Genomic DNA, 14133 nt, shown 5'->3' with positions numbered 1-14133 from the left:
GCAAGATGAATATAAGACCATTCGATAAAATGTACTCCATATACTCATAAAAGATAAATGTTTTAAAATAATCTTTTTTAAAAAAATATACACGATTTATGTTTTCTATGCAATTTTATTAGTTAATAACAAGGAATTATTAACTTCAAAAAAATAAATAGCACTGGTTTAGAATTATAGAAAATTGGTAAATACAGAAAATAATACATTTATTATTAAAATTTAGGGATTATTTGTGAAATAACCAAACAAAAAATAAAATTAGATTTTTAGAAAGAAAGTAAAGAGAGAAATAGGAATAGAAAGGGGGAGAGAGAATGGGAATTTGGTTAGTTTGTGTAATTTTGGTTTTTTTCTTAGCTATTGAATGCAATTTCTCTAAAATTTATTATGTTATGTGTAAAACACTCAAAAATTTATTATGTTATGTTATGCTACGTTCCAAGGACGCAGAACGAGATTGCGGATTCGTTAGCTAGGAATGCACGTTCTTTTCATAGATCCTTATGTTTTATTGGTTGTTCTATTATGGTCTGGCTTCCCAGACCACCTCAAGTTTGAGTAATAGAATCGCCGTTTGCTGTCAAAAAAAAAAAAAAAAGAAGAACAGAGGGAATATACTACATGTGCATATATATATATATATATATGCAGATACATACTGAGCATCAGCTTATAAACATCGACAAGATCATTGATCAAATGATTTTTTTTTCTAGGAACAAGGCCAAATCAGTATCGTCGACTAAAGTTCCTAAGCTCATATTGTGTATAAATACACTCTTACAAACCATGAATCGATAATAAACATGGTTTGAAGAAGGATTGAACAAAGACGTTTTAGTTTTGATTCATTCATTAAAATGTTCGTATTGATTATTAACCTACAGCTTTAATATTACGGCTGCATATTTTTCAACTTTAACAATTGTTTAATAATCTACGGCTGCATATCATGTTTATTAATAGACATGTAAACTGTTAATGCTTACGAATCATATTAGCTAGCCACATCACTTAATGCAATTACTGATTTTATTTCTGATACATGGTATCTCTTTTCTCATATGTTTTTATTGATTAAATGTATTAGCTAGTCAACATGTATTATGAGTGCTCTTAATATTCCGTATGAGTGCATATTTATTAAAAGCATAGGGTTGTCTATTGAAATAATAGGTTAAGAATTATTTATGTGTACAGCTGTAACCTATCGATATATAATTGTTAAAGTTTAAGAAAATATATTATTTCCAAAGTCGACATTTCCTTACATAATTTGCTCGTCGTTAATGATTTTGCATTTTCCTTATTTCACTTATAGAAAATTGCTTATTATTAGTTCACTGAACTATGTCGAGATACCTAGTTGTTTGACAATAGAAATATATGTTCTTTTGTTTGATTAATATTTGATATATAATCAGTTTGAACTTCTTATGTATTGTTAATACTGATATTGGTCTAATGTTAAATATAATTGGTTTTGATGTTATATATTAATGTTTACTAACACGTTAGCCATATTTATATGAGCAAATTTTGAGTATTTCAGAATTATTTATCATCTTTCAAAGAGAAGAGATCATGTGAAATTATATCCAACCAAGATACACGAGCAATTCAAATTCTCATCTCCGTTGCACTTTTTACCAAGATAAGTATTTTATTTTTCATGCTTTATATACAAGGGTAATAATTTACATGAAAATTGATAAATGTGATATAAGATTTTTTTTAGTAAATTTATTGATTCCTTGTTCAATAGCATGAAAGTAAAGACGTAGCACACATGATGATTACTATATAAATATTATCTATTTCTTTATATAATAAGATCTATGTTAATACATATTTTATATAATTTGAAATAGTTTTATTATTATATTTCATTGTGATTGTATATGTGAGAGTTTTAAATTTAAGGCTTGACCTTAAAAGATTCCATAAGTTTTGGAGAATAATCTAAATAAATGTATAATCACCTGAAGTGATTGCCTATAGCTCATTATGTATTTTGCATCTAAAGATTATAAGACTTGAAGTCTGTAATATATCTCAACTATGTTGGATGTTAAGTTTAAAAATAAAATTCTTGAATTTTTTTTTTAATGATGCATATATGTGGGAAAAATATATATTTTTCACACTAGTAATGTTGTCCAGCAGACACATGATTGGGAAAATAGATTAAAAAAAGTTTATAACTATATTTTATCTCTTTGAGACTGAGAAAAAATAATGAGCTATTGATATTAGATGTTAAATCACGTCTAGTTGATTATAATCATTCTCCTGAAGAGAATATGACATTTTATATTGCGAAAGAAAATTAACACAAATAGTATTGTTCAAGAAAATGAACATAAAAGTGGTTGTAGACGTGAATGTGGATATAAATAAGGTCAAGATCCAAAGAATTTCTTTTTAGAACTCATACTCTCACTTGAGGTTGAGAAATAAGCATGGTAATAAAGAAAGACCCAATAATTTCTATTTAAAACTCATTCTCTCTAGTTGAGAAAATAAAGATGATAAGAGATATGATTCAATCATCCAAATATGAAAGAAAATTATTGTGAGTACAATACAAGGTAGTAAAACCTTATAGAATGTTCAAGAAGAGGATATATATATGATGCTCCAGAAGAGTACATAATATTACTGCACATAAGAATGCAATTTAAAATCCTTATTGCATCATATTCTTATAAGTCTCAAAAGTTAAAATGATTTGAGAAAGAATACATGACCCATGTAAGGTAGGTTATTGATTCAAAAATGAGATTCATTCGAGATTGGTAAACCTAAAGTAATATCATCTCGAGGGAAAAAGTTAAAAAATCTCACATTTTATGATAAGAGAAACATCCAGAAGATTATGTTTTCACTAAAACTAAGACTAATGAATCATTCTCTTATTAAATCTCTAGAATTTTGAGACACTTATGTGGAGACAATAAGCCAAAGAAATGCTCAAGGCAGTATAAGTATTTTAGAGAAAATATCTATAGTCTTTTATATTTTGTACTACACAGAGATTATTGTAGTGGAAATAAATATATAGTAAACCAGAAGTTTACAAAATATTTGGCATGAACCAGTAAGACTATTTTGGTTCAGTAATGATGCGAAAAGATACATAAAGATTTAGTGAATATTCATTGAAGAACTAGAAGATTCTTGCGAATGATTTAACATATGTTGCTTGCTCATAAGATAAAATGGTAATATGGTTTTCACCAACCAAATAAAGTTATTGGCATGAATAAAGGAGATGTTAGTGGACTGATCACCCATTATGCATCTTTATAATACCGGTGAATCCACTTCTTAAAGTTTTTGACGACTATAGAAATATCACTGGATAAGTGTTAAACATTTTGAGCAACACTAATTCGCATCAAGCCAACAAGTAATCACTGATAAAAAGCTGGAGAAAATAAGTTGATGTGAGTTATCATTGATCCTCGGACTAAAGAAAATGTCAAATAGAAGTCCAAAAGATAATTCAATTATAGTGCTTAGTAAAGCAGTTGCCAGACACATTTGTTGACCCAATAAATATAGTGATCAAGTCACATATACCAGCTGTAAATGCTCCAATAAGAATATATGTTCTAGAAGAACAATATCAAACTGCTAGTCATGCCTGCATTGTGGTAGACATGTTGGTTCCTAAGATAAGAATCCTCGTATATGAAAAGGAGCATATATTGATAATGGTCAAAACGAGGCAATAGAGTTTTGAATAATCTCCAGAAGAGACATTAAACATGACTGGAAAAAATTCAGGTACCTGAGACAATGAAGAGATCTCAATAACTTATGTCATGTATGAAATAAAATGGAACCGATAAGCAAATCGACATCGATGATATTTATGACTAAAAAAGTAGCAGTTGATATGATGAATGAGAAAGAGAATCATGAAAGAAAGTCTATTGAAAAGTGTATACAAAGAGAAGATTGGCCAAATAAAAAAGAAACAATAGACAAAGATAAAAACTCTTGTGAAAGAGAGAGATATTTGGACCAGTAGTCCATACACTAGAAGGTGTAAAACAAGTGGGATAGAAATGAGTCGTTGCTCCAAAGAAAGATCAATATGGAATTGATTGTGAAGAGACATAGTCTTATGTGGTAGATGCAACTACTTTTATGTTCCTTATTAGCCTGACAATAAAGGAAGAACTTGAATTATACAACCCACTGGAAACTGATAATCCCTAAGAGATAGAATCCCTAAAAGATTGAATCTCTGAAGGATTGGTGATATCAAAATTATGTTCCCGAAAACTCTAACTATTCGATCAGAATATGTTTTATGAGATATATAAAATATTTGAAGCTAATCAATACATCTTCATATTTATCAAGAGATTATAGATCAATGGAATCATTGATTTGAATATAATCAAAAACTGCTGAAGAGTTAATAGAAAAATTATATTGTGGAAGAAAGTTGTTGACAATACCATATTGTCTTTATGTATTCCAAATTGGAGATCTAAAATGAGATCTTATCGTAAAGATCCTTGAAGGATTTTATTTAAGATGCTCATATATGTTTGGTCTTGAAGTACCATATTTAAAGTGTTATTGAGCAAATTACTAATCTTATGCAATTTCATATGACAAGAAAGAAAGTCATAATAGTAACTTTCATAGTTACGGATGAGTTATTCGTATGTACGAGACAAATGTATAGACGATTGTATGCAAGAAGTTTGGTTTGAAAGCCAAATAGATCAAGAAAATATTGTCTATATCAAATAAGAATTGTGGACCAGAAGTCTATAGACCTTAAACACTGTAATGGAAAGAGTATTATGATATTCTCAATTTAAAAAAGAGATTTATCTGATTGGAATGCATATCCTGAAGATATTGCTTTCCGGGGAAGAAATGTGAAATATATGTGGTTGTACTCTTTTTCCCCATCATGGTTTTTATCCCACTGGATTTTTCCATGACGAGGTTTTAACGAGGCAACAAAGAACACACAAATGATAGACACCCGAAAGAATTATTATAATTTCAAGGTTGAAAGTCTATCACAGATCGAAAGTCTTTGAAATTTCTTAGAAAGCAAGAGAATCGAAGAAAAAGATCAAATCATATCAAGACTCATACACTGAAGAAGAATGGCGATGTTCGTCCTACAACTTCGTTCAAGTGACAATTTCGGTGACTTATGCACCAAGGCGCTAACCACTGCTACTTTCAAGAAGTTGGTTCATCTTATCAGACTAAGTCATCTCAAAGATCTCGACGTATGTACACATGAGGGGAAGTAATTGCGCGCTGCAATCTTTTTCCTTAACCATGGTTTTTTCTATTGAGTTTTCCTGGTGAGGTTTTTAACGAGGAAGTGTTATGAATATTATGGTGATGTCATTATGGCAAGTCTTAGATATGATTGTTCTCCAAGCTTTACTTATTCTCCAAGCTTTACTTGTTCTCCAAGTGGCTTTGTTTCCAAGTTATTGTAATCTTATATAAAGGACTCATTATTCATGGAATAGTACACACCAATTTCTTCTCTTCTCTTCTTTACTTACAATAGTATAAGTTTTTTTTATAAAAGGCTTTTAGTCAAGGAAATCTGTTTAACATTAAAAAATATTGCTTTAAGGAAATTAAAGAAAGAACCGAGAAGTGAAAGATAGTGGAGGAGGATTGAAAGAGCAAACTAGCCTTAACCAAGGATACATTAAATGCCAAGCAAAAGAGAAAGAAGCTTCTCACCCGCTGAATTAATTTCCCAATTTCATCATGGCTTCTCACCATTCAGAAAGTCCTATGAAAGATAGCTGTAGATGAAGGAATCACTATATGACATATATATATGTTAGATATGTCAAGGTTCAAATTCTCATTGTCTAGATTTAATGGATATATGTTCTTATTTACTGCATATATAGGCACGGTTTTACTTACATGATATGTCTCTTTGGTTGTGAAGTTTAGCGTGAACGAGTTTACATTTACTCTTCTTCTTCAAAATTATTTAAACCTAAATGCAAATGTTAAGAGTCAAGAAGGTAATAATATATAGCATATGGCAACATTAGCTTCTTCTTTTTTTGAATAAATGACAAAATTAACTTAGTGTCCAGTGAAAAGAAGACAATGTTACCAGAGACCATTAGCTTAACTGGAAATGACCCTGATTATTGTGTCAGAGATCCCAAGTTCGAGTGACCTTTGAAAAAAACTAATATTACATACTGTGGCTTTTGAGCTTGGCGGGATCAGGGCTTCGGTCCGAACCTCCCCGTAATTCAAAAAACAAAGAAGACAATGTCGTTGTCTTCCCCAGTTCGGTTGTCTTAATTTTAGGGCAAGAACATGTATGACGTAACGCTCGTCATTTGTCATCGGTATGATTTCAAACCATACGTTTAACGTACGTAACTCTCCCAATACACCTATACTTAAGCTATACCAGGTGATTAATACTTTAACGTATCTTCTAACTATATTCATGCACAGTCATAAATATTTACAATATATAAGTTTTAGATCGTTTTATAATTTATACACATGAAAAAATAAATAGAAGATTTTTTTAACAGACATCTGATTTTGTTTATAAAAATTTTGCTCGATTCAATTATTATTTGGATATATTAGATTTTATTTATTTATTTCAACTGAACTATAATTTTTAAATGATTCTAAACAGGCTAAAATCATATTAAATTTGTTAATTGTATTTAATTTGATTTATTGTCTTGGAATCATAATATAGTTTTCTAAAATCATGTACAGTTTCTTATATGTTTTTTGAGAAAGAAACAAGAAAGTAATTATCGGGTTGGAATTGTGTGAACATAACCGAAAATATTTTGAAATTTTATGCATGTATAAAAAAAATTATGACCAAAATAATTCGTAATAACTTGTTAGCAAATTGTACTTTTTCATTAGTTTTGAATCTTATTCTAAACAAGAATATGTTGCTGAATTAATCATGCTTCTAATTTTGAGTATAGGAATCATGATTGATTTACTTACTCAATGTTCAAGTATATTGAGTTGCATATACTCGTCTGAAATGAATCATAATTGTTTTTTGTTCTAATTAGGTTAAAAACTGATTAATTTTTGTTGCATTTTTTATTTTTAAAATTTAGATTTGAATATATATTATTATTTTTTATAGAAAACACTTGAATTTTGTTTTCCTAAATTAGTTTTTATGAAACTATGTTTTATGTATAATTTTTTCTATTTATATATATATATATTCTCCCATGTTTGACAATAAATATTTGCTTTTAATTTATGCTTGTTTATATATGTAACATCTATATATTTAAATATATTTTCGTTTTTATTATTTATGTAGTTTTTGTAAGAGATTAAGGAAACTTAAATTAAAAACCTAATTAGAAATTTATTAGGAAAAGGAAAATTAAGTATAAAATTTTAATTTATTAAGTTTAGTTTTCTAACTTACTGTAAGAATTCACGTGAGATCAACACGTATAAAACTGACTTCTCAAATAATATTATAGAAATGTAACTAAATTTACAAAAATAGGAATAATGAATCGAAATACAAGTTATTATGCAAAGATTATATATATATTTATATATTATAAACTGTATATTTTAGATCATTTTAATTTTATGATACTTTAAAACTATGATTAGTTAAGTGAGGCTAATTGATTATTGTATATTAAAGGATTTAGAAATCCAGAAGAAATTATGTGTTATTGGATCAGTGATTTTAAATTCTGTGTCAAAATCACCAAGTATTAATTTAGTGATTTCTAAATATACCTGAAATTCGGTGTTATTTAATCCTATGAATTTACTTATATATTCAGTTTCACAATGAAATTTAATAGTTTTATATAATGGATTTGAAAAGATTTCTAAGATAAAACACAAAGACAAAAATTCAAAAGAAAATATATAGATTTGAAAAAAAATAACTAAAATTCATTTGTTAGATTTGGAACAATATTACGTTGTCACAGTGGAAAAACATAAAGAGGCATAATTAAGACCGCTGGAAACAGAAAAAAGACTGGTTGATGTTCTGCGGAAGCAGAGGCCCTGTTATGGGGCATGAACGAAGTCTCGACATGTGGTTTCTGATCGGTCCATTTTGAATCAGACTGCCAGCAGTAATGAGTGAAGTGAGGCTAATCAGCCTCACTTCACTGAGGTAGGAAGTGATTTTGTGAAGAGGTTGGCTGCATTGTCGCATGATCGGACATATCTTACTTCAATCTCTTTCTTCTTCTCGAGCTCTTGAGTGTAAGAAAAGAACTTTGGATGTATATGTTTCGTTCTATCACTTTTGATATATCCTTCCTTCGTTTGAGCAACACATGCTGCATTATCTTCATATAAAATTGTTGGGGCTGTGTACTCGTTAATCCCACTGCTTGATCAGATATGTCGATTTATGGACCTCAACCATACGCATTCTCAACTTGCTTCATGGAGTGCAATGATCTCAGCGTGATTTGAAGAAGTAGCAACAAGTGTCTGCTTCTGAGAACGCCAAGATATGGCGGTGCCTCCAATTGTAAAAACGTATCATGTTTGGGATCGAGCTTTGTGTGGATCTGAAAAATAACCTGCATCTTCAAAACCAATCATTTGACCTTTCAAATTTTTAGGATAAAACAAACCTAAATCAATCCCTTGAAAGTAACGAAAGACATGTTTAATTCCATTCCAATGTCTTCGTGTAGGAGACTAACCGAATCTCGCTAAAAGATTGATGGCAAAAGATATGTCAGGTCGAGTACAATTTGCAAGATACATAAGGGCTCCAATTGCACTTAAATATAGAACTTCGGGACCAAGTATTTCTTCATTTTCCTCAGATGGTCGAAACAGATCATTTTCAACATTAAGTGATCTAACGACCATTGGGGTGCTAAGATGGGTTGCTTTATCCATGTTAAAGTGTTTCACACTCTTTTGGTATATGTAGACTAATGTACAAATATACCTTGTAAGCCAAGACAATACTTTGTTTGTCCGAGATCTTTCATCCCAAATTCCCTTTTTAAATAATTTGATGCCTTTTGTATTTCTTCTTGAGTTCCGATAATGTTAAGATCATCAACGTATACCTCGATTACCACAAATCCGGATGTTGTTTTCTGTATGAAAACACAAGGACATATAGAGTCACTCGTGTATCCTTTTTTGTTAAGTGTTCACTGAGACGATTATACCACATTCATCCAGATTGCTTTAACCCATATTGTAACACCCCCGAACCGTTTTTAGACATTGGTCAACCATTCAGGCAACAATCAAACAAGAACATGCCCGAACGACCTTCCTCTGCCAAGTCCGGAAGTGTCACAACGGGTTTAGAATAGACTTTCCAAGTCACAAAACATAATTCTGTAACCCAGAATATCCATTCAAACTCGTTTCCTCTAATCTTCGGTTTGAGGCTTTGCAACCCGTACCGAATCATAGAGTTGTGTTAGGTTGGACTAACCTAATATCAGATTCAGCCCGTCATGAATATAAAACATACTTTATTTCATATATATAAAACATGAAGTTCACAAGCCCAAAATATTATACATAGGGTCCATGGACGCAGTCGAAAGTAAAACAAACATTCATATATCTTGAAAACGAGTTTTTAGCAAAAGATGTCCAATCTACACCAGCTCCTACAGTTCCGCGAGCGCTATGGTCCTTTCTACTAGTCACCTGCAAAAGGATGTGAGGAGTGAGTGAACTAGTTTCACTCAGTCAACCAGGGTTCCCTATCTAGCATATACAACTACCCGTCATTCTAAACCCAACCCCAAACACAAGTAAGACGGGTAGTTCAACAATCAATAATCAAGATAATAAAGCATGACCGAATTAAGCAATAAACAATTAAACCATAATAAGTCAAAACACTTTTTATGAGTGTCGCATCAATCAACTATATATATATGTACTCTTAGGGCCCAACAGAATCATTCTTCCTCCACATAAGGGAAACCGACAATCCCTTCACTATTACACCACACAGGCGTAGGCGCTCGGGAATCGCCCGGTCACGGTCCTCAATCGGAATCTCCGTGCCCTGGTCCTCTATCGGACTCGCCGGGAGCTGTCACATCCACGTGTGACACTCGGTCTTGGTGATCAAGCCAAGTTAAACCGAGCCCACCACTTTCCGGACCACGACCGGCTTAGTGGTACCATTTGAGGAAGCAATGATCTGCAAACTACTACTAGAACCACCACGAGGTTCTCACACAACAGTACCAACATGAGGTACATACAATAACAACATATAATAATCACACAATCACAATAACCCGGGTGCTTAGACTAGTCTTGCTATCTACTTAGCCCAGACATCGTCTCAAGCCTCAGATCCACAAACTGACACCTAGACCGGTCCGGCTATCCTAGCTCGGAAGCCGTCTCCAATGTCAGGAACCTGCATTAAAAATTTGTTAACAAACAATTAACCGTGACTCACAGTGATTGACCGATGTGGCTTGACTTTTTGATTACGGAAGCTGGCCAAATCTTTTTTATTCCCTCCAAATCTTCGTCTTAATTTAATTCCGTTAATCCTGTAATATTGTAACACGTCTTGCTTTTCCCGGCAATCCTCTAACTATCCTTCTTATTTTTTCTATTTTTTCTATTTTTCTATTCTGTTCTTTTTCTCTTATTCTTTTCTTCTCTTTCTCTTCCTTTCTTTTCTTCTTTCTGTGCTCATGTTTCAGTTGGTGGAGAAATGGATAATGTTGACTTCCTTTTATAGTTAAACAAGATGTATGAGATTGTGACAAGTATCACACTCACCTCCTCCCATTTTTGGCCACGTTCCCAAAACAATGACTAAGCCATTTGCTTCCTCTCCAAATTGGCCACATGATCAATATAAACCTGAGTAAGCACATTGTTTACTTTCTTTCTTGATAAGCCACGTATCTCACTTCTCTTCTCCTCTTTGACCACGTGGTGATGACAAAGCCATGCTGTACGATTCATTGTCCTTTCTTTTAATGCATCGATCACTTCTCGTCTTTACTTTTGATGGGGTCAAAATCTGTCACGACGGAATCGATGTCTAAAAGTCTTCAAAAAAACCGAATCTCAGTCAGAACTTCAAAAGCCGAGAAAACGAATAGCCGAAACGGATCGCCCGGCGAGCTCGACCATGACACAAGCCAGCTCGTCCGGCGAGCACGACCGTGTTGCCGGACGACTCGCCGGCGAGCTCGGCCGCGACACGAGCCAGCTCGCCCGACGAGCACGGCCGTGTTGCCGGTCGATTTGCCGGCGAGCACGGCTGTGTTGCCAGTCGACTCGCCGGCGAGCTCGGCCGCGACACGAGCCAGCTCGCCCAGCGAGCACTGCCGTGTTGCCGGTCGACATGCCGGCGAGCTCGGCCGCGACACGATCCAGTTCGCCCGGCGAGCGCGGGTAATTCTCCGTGGACCATTCTGAACCCGGTCCCATCCCATAACCATGCATCTTCGTCCGAAGTTTCCATAACTCGGTTTTTGGGTCCGTGGATACGACACCAATGTTCCGTCTAAAAAACATCGTCGAAAGTATTCGGGAAGTTGGGAAGGTTATGTCTTTCGAACGTTTTCATATCCTTCGTAGTAGAGCAGGTTACAGTTAACTTAGCACCAATTGCCTCGGCTATGCGAAGAAACAGGGTTCCGTTGGAAGAATCATGCCTATACCAACGGCAACTGCCGAAGTAAAATCGTAAAAATGCTTAAGACTCGATACGGCCCAAAGAGGGTTCGAATTGCGGACAACGGCCCATCTATGGTCCCAAATGGCTTGAACCCAAAGGCTGGTATGACGGTTTATCTCATCCGCGGGAAGAGATAAATGTCAAATTTCCGAAGATAATCACAAAGAAGAAGGAAATATGGAAAAGCCCGCTTCATGACAAATCCGGCCCGAGAAGAGGTAAACTGACCTAAGGAGGAGTATATAAGGAGGACCTAGGACGAAGAAAAAGGGGGAGCATTCTAAGAGCAAACTTAATACTTAGAGCAATTTAGGCATTTTTCCGTTTTTACTATCGAGCTGCGACTCGACTAGGTTAGAACTTAGGTGGCTAGACTAGCGAACATACCGACAGCTCTCTTGGCCTAGGATCTTACCTATTGTTCATGCTCAAATGTGAATTCGGAAATAAGACCTCTTTGTTCTCTTTTCGCTCTTTTACGATTTATTATTTTCGAATCTTTCAAATTGATTGTGTTGTGCGTGGCCCAGCAGATAACTGGGACCTTTAGGGAAGGCTAGGTTAACTTGACTTTCCTCCGATTAACAAAACTCGACGGTGTGAATTTCGGCAGCACTCCAGACGGTCTCTGGAGATTGCTCGGTTTGTTCCATACAAGTCATATAAGCCGGCGCCAAGTCGCGGACTTTAAATCGGAAAGAACCAGGTGGAAGTCGCCCTCAGCCAAAACGAGAGCCGATCAGTCGTCGCACAGCCTTAGAGCCGAAAGTAAACCTAGGTCTTGCCCTAAACCCAGTCCTACTGGTCCACTAACATCTCAAGACATGATACGAGCACTTAAAAACATGTCCCATCGTCTATATCTAATACGCTCACGAAACTTCGCGAAACTCCTAAACGTTTCCGAAAGCCCTCGTTCAGTAAGAGCAAACGAACAAGACGATAAACTAAGAGTTAAGATACGAAGTGACTACTCGTATCTTTCCCTCACACTTGGCAGAAGTATAAACTAAAACGCACAGAATGTCAATCATTCATCATATATATATAAGCCGCAAAAAATGTCTAGGACTCAAAGCCACCAAACGGCTGGTCTCAAACACATAGTTCACATAGCCTCGCAAGGCCATAACACACATAAATCAAATACGGCCACACTCGGCCTAGATACATCAAACCTCGAAATAAAACCAGGGGAAATAATCCCAACAATCCTCAAAGCTCGAAGTCGAGGAACCCGGATATGGAGATCCCGAACGAGCTTGCGGGCTTATCCACCTCTCCGTCCATAACTCCGGCACCTTCACCACCGACACCGGTTCCCGCTTCCGCCGTGTCCTCTGAGAGCTCGATGGAGTCCCATAGCTGTCGGACCCTTCCTTCGATCGGAGGAATCAAGGATTCGGCATGGGCACACCCGTTCATAAGACCCGACATCTCAGCGACCTCGGCAGGAAAAGAGAAGTCCTCGTTCTGCGACTTGTAGAGGGTAGCAACCGAGCCACGGCACTCGCAAAAATTGCCCACGAATTCTTGAGCATCCTTAAAGCTCTCGAATTCGGTGGCAAACAAAGCAGCCCTCCGCTTCATTTCGGCGACAATCGCTATCTTTCCTCTCCTCTCCGCTCGGACAAGGGCCCAAGAATGAAGCTCAGCCTGTCTCCGGCTCTGTTCTTCGACCTCCTTCCGAAACCGAAAGAGTGCTCTTTCAGCCTCCTCGTCTTTGAAGTGAGAGATACACGACTCCCGGAAACCCTCCGTCGAGCGCCGCATTGAACACCCTCATCCCCTGCACGAACTTAAGATCAGAAAGGAAAAAAAATATATAATTTAGATCAAAGTTCAAAGGATTAACCTCGTTGATTAAGCTGGAGCCTTCGGCGACTACTTTCCTCCTCGACTCTTCGTCCAGCGACTTATGAGTAGTAAAACCGGTAGGGAGGTCGGCCAAAAAGTCACTGGGAAGGGGAACCTCGCTGGTTCCACTCCTTTCCCCTGGGGAGAAACTTGGGTTCCATTCTGGCAGCGGAAGGTTTCCCAAGACGTTCTCGGAGGCAACTCCCTTGCCTTTCCGAGACCTGATTCTTTGCCTCTAAGCTGGCAATACATCAATGACCGGTTCTACGTTATACGAAACGTCCAGAGGCTGAGAGACGGCTCGAGACCGATGGAGCTCCACCGCGCTTCGAATCCATTCGACGGTGAAGGAATTCCAGACGAACGGCCTGCTGCGGAGAAGATCTCGCTTGGCAAAAAGATCGGTAGGTGTCTGCGGAAGGATCCTGTTCACTGTAAGATAATAAAAAAATCATCTTCGCATGTTTTTAAGGTATCAAAATGAAAAATATAGCTATTCATATTACCACGGGTGAAGTTCCACTCCCGACAGAATAAGTGGAGGTAGCTCT

The sequence above is a fragment of the Brassica napus genome, chromosome C6 (assembly GCF_020379485.1).
Source record: "Brassica napus cultivar Da-Ae chromosome C6, Da-Ae, whole genome shotgun sequence".
Lineage (NCBI taxonomy): Eukaryota > Viridiplantae > Streptophyta > Magnoliopsida > Brassicales > Brassicaceae > Brassica > Brassica napus.
Note: the sequence above shows the minus strand (reverse complement) of the source record.